This window comes from Mesoplodon mirus, assembly GCF_964341445.2.
Source record: "Mesoplodon mirus genome assembly, chromosome: 3".
NCBI classification, from domain to species: Eukaryota; Metazoa; Chordata; class Mammalia; order Artiodactyla; family Ziphiidae; genus Mesoplodon; species Mesoplodon mirus.
Window position 1 is genome coordinate 140,389,645 of NC_138978.1, and position 13,556 is coordinate 140,403,200.

Here is a 13,556-nt window from a genome sequence, read left to right on the forward strand (position 1 = left end):
AAATGAAGTTATAATTGACCAAGTAGTAGGGATGCTGAAACCCAGTGTTGTTCACTAAGAATCCAGCCATGGAGCAACTAAACCCTTACACCACAACTACTGAGCCTGTGCTCTAGACCCCGCAAGTCACAACTACTGAGCCCACATGCCACAACTTTTGAAGCCCATGCACCTAGAGCCCGTGCTCTGGAACAACAATAGCCACCGAAATGAGAAGCCTGTGCACTGCAACGAAGATCCAACACAGTCAAAAGAAAAAAAAAAAAGAATCGAGTAAACATTTGCCTGGGTGTTGATAGGATTTGTTTTCCAGGTTAAATGAGGCTCAATTGGTATAAAATCAATGCACACCCTGAAAGTGTACAGTTTATTTACTTTTATATCCATACCCATTCATGATGCAGTGTTGATGGGAATATTTTTTAGAAAGTTGGCACCAGTAACAGTGATGTTTAGGGGAACATAAATCAAGGCAAACACAACACAAAATGTTCACATACACACACAGAATCATACCACTCATTTCACATACAGACACACCCAGTCTCATGCACACAAACCTACACCACCTAACCGTAATACAGCTTCTTCCTGGGACTATAGTAATTGGTCACATTACTTGTAAATCACTTTCTATCACCAGGGCCCCTACTCTCATTCCCAGCACAAATTTGGAATCAGTTTGCCCTCTACACTAAAACCAGCAAGAATGTCCCACTTTGTCATCTTCAAAGTTCTTCCTCCCCAAGTGACTGACTCCAGAATACATACCGTTTTCACGTTCTGGGAAGGCCACCTGCAATTACAGAAGAGAAAACACTATGAGGATAAGATCACAGTGATGCTCAGGTCTTTTGTTCATTTGCTGACAGTAGAAAACCTCATAAGAAACAGTGGTCCAGGGAACCCAGCAAGGGTTATCAGAGCAAACCTACTCAGGCTGAAAGGCAAGAACTTTGCTGGGAGGATGGAACTTCCAAGTCCATTTAGGTTGGAAATTACAGAATTCTTTTCCTAGAGGAAAAATCGCTGCAGGAGAGACAGCTCCATACTCTACAGGCTGTAATGGATGCTGTCAATTGTAATGTCCTGTGGTATCAGGCACCATGAGTTGGTAATAGACTCTCACTCCACATTCTCCCAACCAAGGGAATTGTATGTATCTGGAAGGAATACCCTCAAATATTCATAACTTAATTCTATTGAAAGAGAAATAAATCAATATTTCTATCTCAGACCAGAAAAAATCAAGCTTACCTTGATGATCCACGGAGGCTCTTCTTCTGTCCTATCACGGTGCAGGTCAACGGCCACATCCTCAGGGAGAGCTGGAGGGACACAGAGTAACTGTCAGGACACTGGTGATGCTGCTCAGGAATTACTCAGGGGCTTTCTTCTCGATGAGGACATGGGGTGGTGTGTATGGATGTGGGAGGTTAGTAAGTGTGGGCTGAGCTGGTGTTGGGCCATCCTCTTTGCGGGATGAAGGAAGGCAAAGGACAAGAGGAAGGAATTGAAAACAGAGCTTTGTCTTTCTAGCTAAGGGGAGCCTAATCAGAAGGGAAGGGTCGATCTAAAAAATGGTAAACACTAAAATGCATGCTCTGTTTCAATGACAGAGACACATGACCCATGCATTGAGCTTCTGCTAAATTGCCACTGTCGCTTGATTTTTCCCAGATCACTCTTTCCCCAGCATCCACAAGTCCAGCTACTGCATTTATCATGTCTTCTGTTGTATGATATTTTATAACTGATTAACAGCAACCTCCATTAAAGGACTGAATTCAATCCTAGACAAATTATGCTATATTTATTCACTAATCACTTCTCTTAAAGAAAATCAAATACACAAGATTTGACAAAACTGAAATCCTACCATTTAGATACAGCCACTATCAATCGTATCATATTTTTCTCCCAGTATTTGTTTTCTATACAATGTATGTATGCCCACTGAGGCAGGGGCTGTCCATACTCTAGGGAGCTGTTCCATAAGTGGGACACTTCGTTATGAAGAGGGAGCCTGGACTGAGCACAGCCTGTCTCTAACCCAGCTGTGCAGGAGAAGTGTACAGGCTAACAGTCAGGCTCCACTTTGAGTCCTTGGTTGTGGGCTACAGGAATTGACCAATGCTAAGGTTTATGGTAATATTATCCAATACAATAAAATAGCTCCCTGATTCTCATCTGCTTTTGGCCTTGTTTAAGCAATGACACCAGCACTGACAGATATGACCTGTACTGTATACATGGGGTCTCACACCTCTCAGAATCTGTGAGCTGACCAGGAGAATGCAGGTCTTGAGGTGCATTTCACATTAATGACTGTGCCAAAGTCAACTGATAAGTCCACCCATAGCTGCCCTGGATTCTGTGATCATTAAGGCCACCTGATGGGCAAGGTCTGGACCTTTGGAGATGCTAGGACTTCCAGACAAGGATACAGATGCAGGGACTCCCTTGCTCCATGACTGAGGATCCCTTGGCTGAGTGGTAAGTGCAGGTCAGGGATCCAGAGCATCCATATTGGGACCCATCCCTGGGTTCTCAGTTTGGCTTTTCCACTTAGGAGGTCAAGAGCTTAGAACATTTATCTCTGCACCATCTCCTTCTGAGGAAAAGGAATATTAACCAAATCTGGGCAACAGCTGTGTTGAGGGAAGAACATGCAACCAACTTCACAAAACAAGTAAGGGTCCTGTGCCTGAGCTAACCTTAGGTACTTCAAAACAACTCCGTAAGTCTCTTAGCCCCTTAGAGCGGATGAAAGCAATATTAGAGTTAAAAGTAACTTGTCCCAATTCCCTTACTCTGGAATAGTGAAACAAAATTCTACAGCAGAGGAAGCCTCATAAACACACAGCACCTGCCAGGGTTTACCACAGCCTTGGAAGAACTGGGAAGGATAAGACCAAGGCAGGCCTGAGGAAAGGTCAGAGGGTAGGCAGGACTGGGGTGTGGGGAGCATGGGCAGGGCTGTCTGGACGGAGCACTGGGTTGTAAGAAGAGCAGTGACCCTGGGTCCTGCTGCCCTGAGTCTCTGTCCTGGGCCTGGTCAACCCCAGGAGACCAGGTCAGCAGGGCTGTGAAAACAAGTGTGTGAAGAAGCCCAGCAGCCCCTTCACACAGCCCTCTAGAATTCCTGCCGGCCATGAAGGGTCTTTAGGGGCAGCTGGACGTGGACCCCTCTCAAATGGAAGCATGTCAGCACATCAGCCTTGGGGAAATGGAGAGGCTGAGATGAGCTCAAGGAGCTCATGCAGTGATCCCAGAGCACATGTTCTGTGACTCATCCATCTCTGGGACTCTCCTTTACAAGAGGAACTAACAGTGAGGACAAAACATGAGGTGAAGCCACAAGTCCTGAAAGTGCAGAGGGAGACAGTTCACTTCTCATCCACCACCTCACCCTTTCTAGAAGAACTTGGTCTCAAGTTTCAAGGGCCCATGAGAGTTTTGACCCACAGGTTCTGTCCATCATAGGTCAATATGCAAAAGAAAACAAACTCTCCTGTGCACAATACCCTAGATGTGCTAACCAGAACACAAACTTCCATATTAGGCAGTGACAAGCACAAGAAAGAGCAGCTCATGTGCAAAAGATCAGTTTTGATGAGCAAATCAAGAAAAGGTGATTATAGAGCACAGTCACGTCTAAGGACACAATTTCTCTCTATTGTATCATTAAAATATGAAAAAAACAAGCCAGAACTCTACACATATTTTATTCTTCTTTCCGATTTCCTATCCACCTTCCTCAGTCTCCAAAGCAGGAGATATAACCCTAAAGTTCCAGGAACCCTCTGCCATTAGATCCTACCTAAGTGTTGTTCCTACCTGTATCCTTTTCCTTATCACGGCCACAAATGCTATCCAGAGTCGATTCTGTAGAAACAAGAACATGAATGTACAAGTCTTATGGATACATTTAAAATGTGACTAATGTGATTGAGTAATTGGATATTTTATTTGTTTTATTTTAATACACTGAGTTAATCATTGATTGAATTAAATAAATTATAACAGGCACATCTAGCTAGTGGCTACCACACTATATTACACATCCCTCTCTCTCTCTCTCTCCATATATATATATACATATCTACCCATTCAAGATGGCTGTTTGCTGATGGTTTCCCAAAGGAAAAACTTGTGCCCCGTGAAGTACTTAGCCCAATGGGTAAGAGGGATGTGTCCCTCTGCAGGTTTCCCTGGTAACCCATGAGCCCATCTGCTGTCCATTCCCCCTTTAACTAGTAGCCTGCCTATTCCGCCCAGAGTGAAGAATGCTGCTACTGCTGCTGCTGCGTTCTGCCTGCCATCGCCTATCTACAGTGGGATGTCTCTCCAGGACCGCATTGCTTCTGACGTGAAAGATCTCCCATCTATTAAACCATGAGTGTCTCTGTCCCTGTCTCCGGGCCCTTTCCTTAGCCCAGAGGCTGAGCAATACAGGGCTTGCAGGTGTGAGAGGTGCAGCCCAACAACTTCTGCAGGGCAGTTTGCTGGCCAGATTTGATGATTCATTTGTAGGTATTTCCTAGGCTCATGCACACTTGCCAGGCACTCATGAGACCTGGGGACACTGAAACAGTAATGTCAACACCCAGATCCTAGAGGAATTCCAGACAGGTGTTCCAATTGAGGGGAGAGGTAATGAGCATGGCCCAGTGCACCTGTGATAGACATAATCAGCGAGCAGGTGCAGAAGGCAGGGAGGGACATTCACTCACTTCATGAGGCCAGCCTTCTCACCACTGCCTCTGAAAAATCCAGGGAAGGAAGGGACAATATGCCCTTAGAAGGTAAATGGCCTGTACACTGAAAACTACAAAACACTGCTGAAAGAATTAAACAAGGAACAAATCATTGAAATGACATATCATATTCATAGACTGGAGACTTATTATTGTTGACATTTCTACACTCCCCGAAGGTAAGTATTAATTCATTGTAATACCTATCAAAATCCCAATGTCATATTCAAAGTAAAAGAAAAAACATCATTAAACACATATGGAACTACTAAGGACTCGAAACAGACAAAACAATCCTGAGAACAAAGAACATAGATGGAGGCTTCTCACTTCCTGACTTCAAAACACATTACAAAGCCACAGGAATCAAAACTGTACGGTACTGACATAGAAACAGATACATAGGCCTAAAGACCAGAATAAATAACCCCCAAGAAAACTCATAGATACATGGCCAAATGAAATTCACCAAGCTTCTAAGACAACAAATAGGGAAAGTATAGTTTTTTCAACAGTCAATAGGATGAAAATATAACATACAGAAAGATTACAAACATATATCAGAAAAGGAGCTAATATACAAAACATCAAAGAAAAACACTACAACTCAAATGCAAACTAAGTTAAAAAATTAAAAAGGGCAAATAACTGGGTTCAGAAATGTGCAAAGACTTAAAGAAGACATTTCCTGAAAAAGACATACAAATGGCTAACAAATATAGGAAAAGGTTCTCAACCTCACTAATCATCAGGGCAATGCAAATCAACACCTCATACCTGTTAGGCTGTGTATTATAAAGAAAAAAATTAACAGTTTAAGGCCAAGATGTGGGGAATTGGAAACTTTGTACACTGCTGGTGGGAATGTAAAATGGTGCTGCTATTATGAAAAAGAGTATGGGGGTTCCTTATAAAATTATAAACAGAAATATCATATGATTCAGCAATCACAGTTCTGGGTATATAGCCAAAGGAAATTAAATCAGTATCACAATGAGATGAACATAGGTTCACTGCAGCATTCTACACAATAGCCTAGATATGCAACCAACTTCACAAAAGAAGTAAGTGTCCTGTGCCTGAGCTAACCATAGGTACTTCAAAACAACTCCGTAAGTCTCTTAGCCCCTTAGAGAGGATGAAAGCAATATTACAGTTAAAAGTAACTTGAACCAATTCCCTTAGTCTGGAATACTGAAACAAAAGTTCTACAGCAGGGGAAGCCTCATAAACTCACAGCACCTGCCAGGGTTTACCCCAGCCTTGGAAGAACTGGGAAGGATAAGACCAAGGCAGGTCTGAGGAAAGGTCAAAGGGTAGGAAGGACAGGAGTGTGGGGAGCAGGGACAGGGCTTCCGGATAGAGCCGTGGGTTGTAATAAGAGCAGTGACCCTGGGTCCTGCCGCCCTGAGTCTCTGTCCTGGGCCTGGTGAATTCCAGGAGACCAGGTTAGCAGGGCTATGAGAGCCAGTGTGTGAAGCGAGCCCAGCAGCCCCTTCACACAGTCCTCTAGAATTCCTGCTGGCCATGAAGCGTCTGTAGGGGCAGCTGGACGTGGAACCCTCTCAAATGGAAGCATGTCAGCACATCAGCCTTGGGAGGTGCTGAGGCTGAAATGAGTTGACTGAGCACATGCTGTGATCCCAAACCATGTGTTCTGTGACTCATCCACTTCTGGGAGTGCAGTTTCCTTGAGAAATAAACAGTGAGGACAAAAGTAAGGTGAAGCTACAAGTTCTGAAAGTGTAGAGGGAGAGAGTTCAAGTCTCATCCACCACCTGACACTGACTATAAGAACTTGTTCTCCAGTGTCAAGTGACTATGAGAGCTTTGTTCCCACTAGGATATGGCCATCATACGTGAATGTAAAAAGGAAACCAAAATCCCTGGTGCAAAATACCCTCCAGGTACCAAACAGAAATGAACTATTCATCTTTGGCAGTGAAAAAGCAATGAAAGAGTAGTCTTGTGAGAAAGAAAATTTCTGAATCGCAAAGCAAGAAAAGATGACTATAAGCACAGTACAGTCAAAGGACATAGACACAATAACTCGATTATATCATTAAAATTTGGAAAGAACAAATCAGAATTCTACACATATTTCCTTCTTCTTCCTGATTTCATATTCACCTTCCTTCGTTTCTAAAGAACCAGGTGGAACCCAAGTGTTCTAGGAATTGTCTCCCTGTAGATCCTACCTGAGAGTTGTTCCCTACGTGAATCGTCATCAGCATCACTGCTATGTATGCTCTCCACCATGCAATCTGTACAAACACAACCATGAGCATAAAGTTATTATACAAGTTGACCCACCCATTTCTCCTACTCGACTTGCTGGCTCACACAGCATCACCCTGGTCTTCCCTCCAGGTTCTCAGACCTCCCCTGTGCTCTGTGCAGACAGAGTCCTTCAATAAGATATTGATCAGAGTTGAAAATTTCAAATGTGGGAGAGATGCTGAGAAAATCACTTTTCGACCCCTCACTTCTATAGACCCATTTATAGCTTTCACCGTCAACCTTACCAACCTGAAATTCCAGATGTTATAGAAACACTTCAAACATGGCTAGTGTGACAAAGAAATTGTGTGGTTTTTGCATTTTTTAATAGAATGAGTTAATTATTGTTTGAACTAAATTAATTATAAATAGACACATTTGGTTCGTGGCTACCACACTGGAAAGCTCAGCTGTAAGAAATCCAAAGATGAGAAAGAGGCAATCAGCCAACGCTCCCCTGGTTGTTCTTTACTGCAGAAAATTTGATGGCCTGATCTGATCATTCGTATGTAGGTATATCTTGGGCTCTTGGACCCACGCCACGCATTGGGAGAGTCCTTGTGGACACTGAAATAGTACAGTCAACACTCAGATCCAAGAGGAATTCCCAGCAAGGGGCCCACTTGTAGACAGAGGTGAAGGGCATGGCCAAGTACACCTGTATTAGACATAATCAGAGAGTAGGTGCAGAGGGAGGGAGGGATTTCACTCTCTCCATGAGTCCATCCTTCTCACCCCTGACTCTAGAAGACCTGAGGAAGGCAGTGGAAAAGGCCCCATCGGAGGTGAAAAATTTGTATACTGAAAACTACAGGACATTGTGGAAAGAATTTAAAGAAGAGACAAGTAATTGGAATGACATACCATGTTCATAGACTGGATTATTAAATACTGTTGGCATTTCTGTACTACATAAAGTGATGTACACATATATCGCAACAACCCACATAATTCCATGTCATTATTATAGAAGTGGACAGAATCCTAAAATACATATGGAACCCCCAGAAGTAGATAAAACAATCTTGAGAGCAAAGAGCAATGATGGAGATAAACACTTCCTGAACTCAAAACACATAACAATGCCACAGTAGTCAAAACAGTCTGCTACTGGCATCAAGACAGTGAGATAGACCAATGAAATATAATAGAGGGACCTCAAATAAACGCACATATATATGGCCAACTGATCTTTGCCAAGGTTCTAAGATTACCAAGTGAAGAAAGGATAGTCTCTTCAACAATCAACAGAATGAAAAGGCAACTTATAGGATGGGAGGAAATATGTGTAAACCTTGAATCTGAATAACGGACCAATATGCAGAATATATAAGAAACTACAAGTCAATTACAGAAAAACAGCGGGCAAATAACTGAGTTTCAAAATGGGTAAAAAGCTTCACTAGACATTTCTCCATAGAGACATACAAGTGGTCAATCTACATATGAAAATTTGCTCAACATTGCTAAGCATCAGGGATATGGAAATCAAGCCTCAAGGAGATATCACTCACACCTGTTAGGATGTGTATTATAAAAAGACAATTAGGGCTTCCCTGGTGGCACAATGGTTGAGAGTCCGCCTGCCAAGGCAGGGGACACGTGTTCGTGCCCCGGTCTGGGAGGATCCCACATGCCGCTGAGCGGCTGGGCCCATGAGCCATGGCGGCTGAGCTTGTGCATTTGGAGCATGTGATCCACAAGTGTAGAGCCCAGAACCATGAGAGGCCCGTGTACTGCAAAAAAAAAAAGAAATAAAATTAATGGATGCTGGCAAAGATGTGAAGAAGTGAAACTTCTGTACCCTGTTTTGTACCCTGTAGTAATGTAAAATGGTGTATCCATTATGGGAAACAGAATGATGGTCACCCCAAAATTATTAAGAACTATCATAAAACCCAGCAGTCACTCATTTAGATTTATATACAAAGGAGATAAAACAAGAATGTCCAAGAGATATCTACAATTTCATGTCTATGGCAGCATTATACACAATACACAACATAGGAAAACTGCCTAGTGTCCATGGGAAGATGAATTAATAAAGAAAATGTGGTGTATACATACAGTGGAATGTCATTCAGTCTTTGAAAAAGAAGGAAATCCTGCCATTTGCAGCAACACGAAAGAACTTGGAGGACATTTGTAAGAGTGAAATAAGCCAGTCACGGAAGGTCAAAAACTGAAAGAAAACTCCGAGAAGCAGAGAGTAGAAGGGTGGTTCCAAGAGCTGGCAGGAGGTTGACATGGGAAGTCTCTGTTCAATGGTTAGCATGTGTTATTTGCAACATGGAAAAGTTCTAGACACATGCTGTACAACAAGGTGCATGTAGTCAACAGAACTGACTGGACATTTCAAAACTTCTTAAGACGTTGGATTTCATTGTATGTGTACTTTTACAACAATAAAATATACATATGTAAAATAAATACAAAGTGGAAAAAGGGGAAAAAAGAAGAAAAATAAGGAAAGGGAGTCAACAGAGGGAAAGAAAAAAGCAGGAAGCGTATCGAATGTACACAGGTATCAGGAGATAATGGGAGAGAAGCTCCTCTCCCCAGGCTTTAAAGAAGACATCTCTCCAGAGTTCACTCCAGCAAGAGGGGGATGTCCTTTCTCTTCCCCATTCAACCAGAAGCGCAAATAGCATCCTAAGTGTGGCCCAGGCTGTGCTCAGGTGTACACTTTTCCTTGATCTCTAAACCAAACACCCCTGACTCCCCATGGCTCAGGTGTCCTTAAAGTATCTCCTTCCACTTCTCTAAAGCATTTCCCTCTTCAAGTCCAGCCAGAGGCTCTACTCCTGTCCTCAAACGTGGGGTCCACTTGGCGCGTCTCTAAGTTCTTAAAAGCCTCCCTGTGAGTAGCAGGCACCGAATCACACAGCAGGGTTTCCCTCAGCAACATCAGGAAACTATGACCTAGGTTATGAGGATTTCTAGAACAACTTTACTCATACACAGTTTCTTGGGTAAACAAGGGACATTTTACAATCAAGCATTTTCAGTTTTTTCTTTGGTGGGGAATATATTGACACATATAAGGCAATCATATTCTATTAAAGTATGTATTTCTCAAAGGACTCACTATCGAAAAAAAATTTTTATATATAACTTTCCATGTTTTAATTGATTTTACTCCCAGACTTGTTTGCTTGCAAAAGCCTTCAGAAAATACCAAGAACCTACTTCACTTGGCAGTTTGCACAGCAACATGAGTGGCGATGCTCTTGTCACACTGCTTGGTTTCTCTGTCCCACCTTGTAAAGCACAACCTCCTGTCCGCCCTCCTGGGAAGGGAGCCAGTGCCCACCCTGAGCTCAATCCCTCGGGTAGATCTCTTGGTTCTGTCTTCACTGTATGCAGTGTTTCTTGCCCAGCACACAGAAACAGGGCCAGCACTACTGATGGAAAACAAACTTTACACAGGAGAAGGACATTTCGTTTCCTTAGCACAGAATCCGATAGTGAATACTAGCCTCAAAGGAGAAAGGTGGAGTGAATTTCCTCCATCTACTCCTGGAGGCTCCTTCTTTCTCGGAATCCTCCAGAACGGGGTGTGGCATGTGGGTACAAGCATGGGCTTTCTGCAAAAGGAAGGAGGCCTGCCTAGCACTAGGTGCTTCAGGTAAGAGGGGAGGACTCATCCCGAGGCTCTAATAGGAAACAGTTAGAATGAGGGAAGTGGCAGAGAGATGTATCATAACCATTCAGAATGCTATGAGATGTACTAAGAGATGAGATTTCTAATTAAATGAAGTTGTAAATGGCCCAGTAGTAGGCATGCTGAAGCCCAGTTTTGTTCACTAAGAATCCACCCATGGAGCAACTAAGCCCGTGCACAACAATTACTAAGCCTGTGCTCTAGAGCCCGCAGGTCAAGGCCAAGATGTTGGGAATTGGAAACACTGTACACTGCTGGTGGGAATGTAAAATGGTGCCACTATTATGAAAAAGAGTTTGGGGATTCCTTATAAAATTATAAACAGAAATAACATATGACTCAGCAATCCCAGTTCTGGGTATATATCCAAAGGAAATTAAATCAGTATCACAATGAGTTGAACTTAGGTTCATTGCAGCATTCTCCAATATAGCCTAGATATGCAAACAACTTCACAAAAGAAGTAAGTGTCCTGTGCCTGAGCTAACCTTAGGTACTTCAAAACAACTCTGTAAGCCTCTTAGCCCCTTAGAGAGGATGAAAGCAATATTACAGTTAAAAGTAACTTGTCCCAATTCCCTTAGTCTGGAATACTGAAACAAAAGTTCTACAGCAGGGGAAGCCTCCTAAACACACAGCACCTGCCAGGGTTTACCCCAGCCTTGGAAGAACTGGGAAGGATAAGACCAAGGCAGGCTTGAGGAAAGGAAAGAGGGAAGGCAGGACTGGAATGTGGGGAGCAGGGGCAGGGCTGTCCGGATGGAGCAGTGGGTTGTAAGAAGAGCAGTAACCCTGGGTCCTGCTGCCCTGAGTCTCTGTCCTGGGCCTGGTCAATTCCAATAGACCAGGTTAGCAGGGCTGTGAGAGCCAGTGTGTGAAGAAGCCCAGCAGCCCATTCACACAGTCCTCTAGAATTCCTGCTGGCCATGAAGTTTCTTTAGGGGGAGCTGGACGTGGAGTCCTCTCAAATGGAAGCATGTCAGCACATCAGCCTTGGGAGGTGCTGAGGCTGAAATGAGGAGACTGAGCACATGCAGTGATCCCAAAGCATGTGTTCTGTGACTCATCCATCTCAGGGAGCACATTTTCCATGAGGAATAAACAGTGAGGACAAAAGTAAGATGAAGCTACAAGTCCTGAAAGTGTAGAGGGAGCGAGTTCAAGACTCATCCACCACCTGACACTAAATATAAGGACTTGTTCTCCAGTGTCAATTGACTATGAGACTTTTGTTCCCACTAGGATATGGCCATCATACGTGAATGTAAAAAGGAAACCAAAATCCCTGGTGCAAAATACCCTCTAGGTACCAAACAGAAACGAAACTTTCATCTTTGGCAGTGAAAAAGCAATGAAAGAGTAGTCTTGTGAGAAAGAAAATTTCTGAATCGCAAAGCAAGAAAAGATGACTATAAGCACAGTACAGTCAAAGGACATGGACACAATAACTCGATTTTATCATTAAAATTTGGAAAGAACTAATCAGAATTCTACACATATTTCCTTCTTCTTCCTGATTTCATATTCACCTTCCTTCGTTTCTAAAGAACCAGGTGGAACCCAAGTGTTCTAGGAATTGTCTCCCTGTAGATCCTACCTGAGAGTTGTTCTCTACGTGAATCGTCATCAGCATCACTGCTATGTATGCTCTCCACCATGCAATCTGTACAAACACAACCATGAGCATAAAGTTATTATACAAGTTGACCCACCCATTTCTCCTACTCGACTTGCTGGCTCACATAGCATCACCCTGGTCTTCCCTCCAGGTTCTCAGACCTCCCCTGTGCTCTGTGCAGACAGAGTCCTTCAATAAGATATTTATCACAGTTGAAAATTTCAAATGTGGGAGAGATGCTGAGAAAATCACTTTTCGACCCCTCACTTCTATAGACCCATTTATAGCTTTCACCGTCAACTTACCAACCTGAAATTCCAGATGTTACAGAAACACTTCAAACATGGCTAGTGTGACCAAGCAATTGTGTGGTTTTTGCATTTTTTAATAGAATGAGTTAATTATTGTTTGAACTAAATTAATTATAAATAGACACATTTGGTTCGTGGCTACCACACTGGAAAGCTCAGCTGTAAGAAATCCAAAGATGAGAAAGAGGCAATCAGCCAACGCTCCCCTGGTTGTTCTTTACTGCAGAAAATTTGATGGCCTGATCTGATCATTCGTATGTAGGTATATCTTGGGCTCTTGGACCCATGCCAGGCATTGCGAGAGTCCTTGTGGACACTGAAATAGTACAGTCAACACTCAGATCCAAGAGGAATTCCCAGCAAGGGGCCCACTTGTAGACAGAGGTGAAGGGCATGGCCAAGTACACCTGAATTAGACATAATCAGAGAGTAGGTGCAGAGGGAGGGAGGGATTTCACTCTCTCCATGAGTACATCCTTCTCACCCCTGACTCTAGAAGACCTGAGGAAGGCAGTGGAAAAGGCCCCGTAGGAGGTGAAAAATTTGTATACTGAAAACTACAGGACATTGTGGAAAGAATTTAAAGAAGAGACAAGTAATTGGAATGACATACCATGTTCATAGACTGGATTATTAAATACTGTTGGCATTTCTGTACTACATAAAGTGATGTACACATATATCGCAACAACCCACATAATTCCATGTCATTATTATAGAAGTGGACAGAATCCTAAAATACATATGGAACCCCCAGAAGTAGATAAAACAATCTTGAGAGCAAAGAGCAATGATGGAGATTAACACTTCCTGAACTCAAAACACATAACAATGCCACAGTAGTCAAAACAGTCTGCTACTGGCATCAAGACAGTGAGATAGACCAATGAAATATAATAGAGGGACCTCAAATAAACGCACAT